At 44.4% G+C, this 2,500-nt stretch overlaps 1 protein-coding gene and 1 long non-coding RNA gene across 2 annotated transcripts in view; one reads left to right on the top strand and one right to left on the bottom strand.

Annotated features, from left to right (window-relative positions):
• LOC147468599 (uncharacterized) overlaps positions 1-623 on the top strand; it is a 1,385-nt gene extending 762 nt beyond the window's left edge. Inside the window, exon 2 of the long non-coding RNA XR_015192366.1 lies at positions 194-623. This is a non-coding gene — a long non-coding RNA (uncharacterized LOC147468599). The remainder of the gene's footprint in view (positions 1-193) is intronic.
• Positions 1-2,500, bottom strand: part of foxo (forkhead box, sub-group O) — a 331,295-nt gene that overhangs the window by 88,644 nt on the left and 240,151 nt on the right.

Genomic DNA, 2,500 nt, shown 5'->3' with positions numbered 1-2,500 from the left:
CTAATTGTCTCTAATTGCCAGACTCTAATTCTAAACTGTGGCTCTAAATTGCTAATGTGTGATGCGCTCGACTATTTTCAGTCCAGTGGGAGCTGTGGCCGCGGGCTTGTTTGCTTATCTTGTAAATATCAGGTCATGAATTTTCATTATTGATATCTAATGTATAATATAAAAGTTCATTAAAAACCAACAGGGCCGACGGCAAGCAGGACCACGGGATGCGGAAATAATGAGCAGGCGGCCTTCCCTTGTGGCACTGGCCCTCCATGGCGTTCAGGTGACTGACTATCAGGGCTATGCTGCCTCTGCCACTACGACTCGGCGGTTCTGGCAGTCGTTCTGCTCGCTACACGACCCAGCTTCTGAGGGCTCGCCGCATGGCTTCCGCGACTCGTATGGCTCGACATGATCTGTTGCACTATTGTGGCATAGTTGACAACAATGCCTTAACTATGACGAAATATAAGTCTTTTAACTATATTGGGAATCCTCAAACTTTGATGTTTATATCTAATTACCTTTGCTGTAAGACGAGAGAAACTTCTCCTTTGTCATAAAATCAAATTTCGAGGAATAATCAAATTGGGATTAAAAGATTATTGATAGATTCCTAGGATTAAAAAAAACGAGAATATAAAGAAAGTTAAGTCCGCAGTACAGCTTCGACATTTCTATTCATGAAAGTTCGTCACTGACGGGAAAACTGTGTAGGAAACTTTTAAAGTTTCTGGCTTAGACTTTCTTCCTGGTGTCGAAATGGAGGAGAAAATGTGGCCGTGACCAATTATTCTTTGGCCAGACTTTGACAGTCACTGCAAAGATTGACCTTCATATACTATGAAATATCTCCAATTTTAAGTTGTATTTCTCTTATGAATAAAGAAATATATTGCAATATACAAATATATTTTCTTCGTTACTAAATACCGATACCTTGACAAATGTCCACATACTTAGGAAAAACATCGGCATCGTCTACTATAGAAGGACACGGAAAATCTGTATTGAAATCGGCATGATAACATACACAGGACACCAACTGCCTAATGATGTAGCACAGAAAAAACATCATCATCTTGTGTTCGACGGAGCGTACCGTCCCGTCAGCGCTGATTAAGAATATCCTTGGACAGTTGTCCATCCTCAGCTTACCTTGACAAACACACCAAGCTGAAACACTGCCATTGCAACATCAATCACATCTGCCATCATTGATTTTTTCCCCCTGGCCTGATGTCCGAAATGCGCAGCAGGCAGTTTTTGTGTGTGGATACTTTATTTCCCTTTTTTAGTACGCTGTGTGTATGAAGTTGCTTATCGATTGCGGTCGTTTTTTATATCGGGTAGAGAGCACGTAATACGCCCTGTCTGCGTGGCAGGTGCAGGCCGCTCTTTCGCTACGACAAAGACGTAAGCAAATTGTGAATCACCAACAGTTGGAGGTTCTTTCCGCTGGCAGTGTGAGAGACGACCGTTAATCGGGCGATGCGCGAGTCGCCCGTCCAGAGGAATATGAGCGGCTAGTCACCAGCGGGGAATGGGCCTCCATTATCATACATCTTCGTAAAAACTTCACAGGTGACGCGAGAGTGGGGGGGGGGGGGCGCTCTGGCCTGGGGATTCGGACGTAGCCGGACGGACACTCGAAACAAAACTCAATCAGTACTGATTTCTTTGCTAAGTTTAAACAGGGCTGTCCTCACGAAATGCAACGGAAAGTATTTCCCCATTATTTGGAACTGTAACGGTAGCAGTTGCCCGTGTACATAATGCAAGAGGCACTCAAGGAAAAATAAAATTACCAAGGTAACATCTACACGCGGCCATGAAGAGTGCAAGGGACGTTCGCAATCAGTGTGGGTGGTTGCTGCGTCATGTCACTCGTACTGACACTATCCTTACTGGGGGGCGACATGTGATTACATCTGTATGACAGTAATATGTGTCAGCCTACCGTGACATTGGGCACACCTGTGTCATACACGCGCATCACTTTGTCTTTTTACCATAAAGTGCCTACCAGCAATCGTATCCACCCTTTACTAGCAACAGAACAAACTGTTCGAAACGTCATTACCCTTACTTACTTAATTCACATCAAATGCCACTTGACTGAAGCCACATAGTCGATAATTTTTCATTTTTGAGCCTACAATCTCTAGCGAGAGGACACGGGGTCACACGGCCTTATCTCGCAAGAACGCAGAGCGCTATCAAGCAAGGTCTTCCTATCAGACACGATCTCCTATCATAATCTCGAAGCCACGTGCAAGGGACACGCAACTTAACAATACCGTGAAACACGAACAAAAGAAAATGACACGAAATAACTAACAAAACGTAACATTATCGGGAATAATTGATTCTTAAGCAGTAAAAAGAAGAAAAATTGAGTTAAGGGGAGAAGTGATGCCAGAAGGCCACAATAAGGGCGGCGCGCGTCACCCACGTCGCAGGGACGCAGGATCAAAACAAACAGCGATGCCCCCAGCGCCAGGAA

This window comes from Penaeus japonicus, unplaced genomic scaffold, assembly GCF_977035675.1.
Source record: "Penaeus japonicus unplaced genomic scaffold, GWHDUDI00000001_assembly GWHDUDI00000027, whole genome shotgun sequence".
Lineage (NCBI taxonomy): Eukaryota > Metazoa > Arthropoda > Malacostraca > Decapoda > Penaeidae > Penaeus > Penaeus japonicus.
The sequence above is the reverse complement of the archived record's forward strand: the minus strand, read 5'-3'. Positions and strand labels throughout refer to the sequence as shown.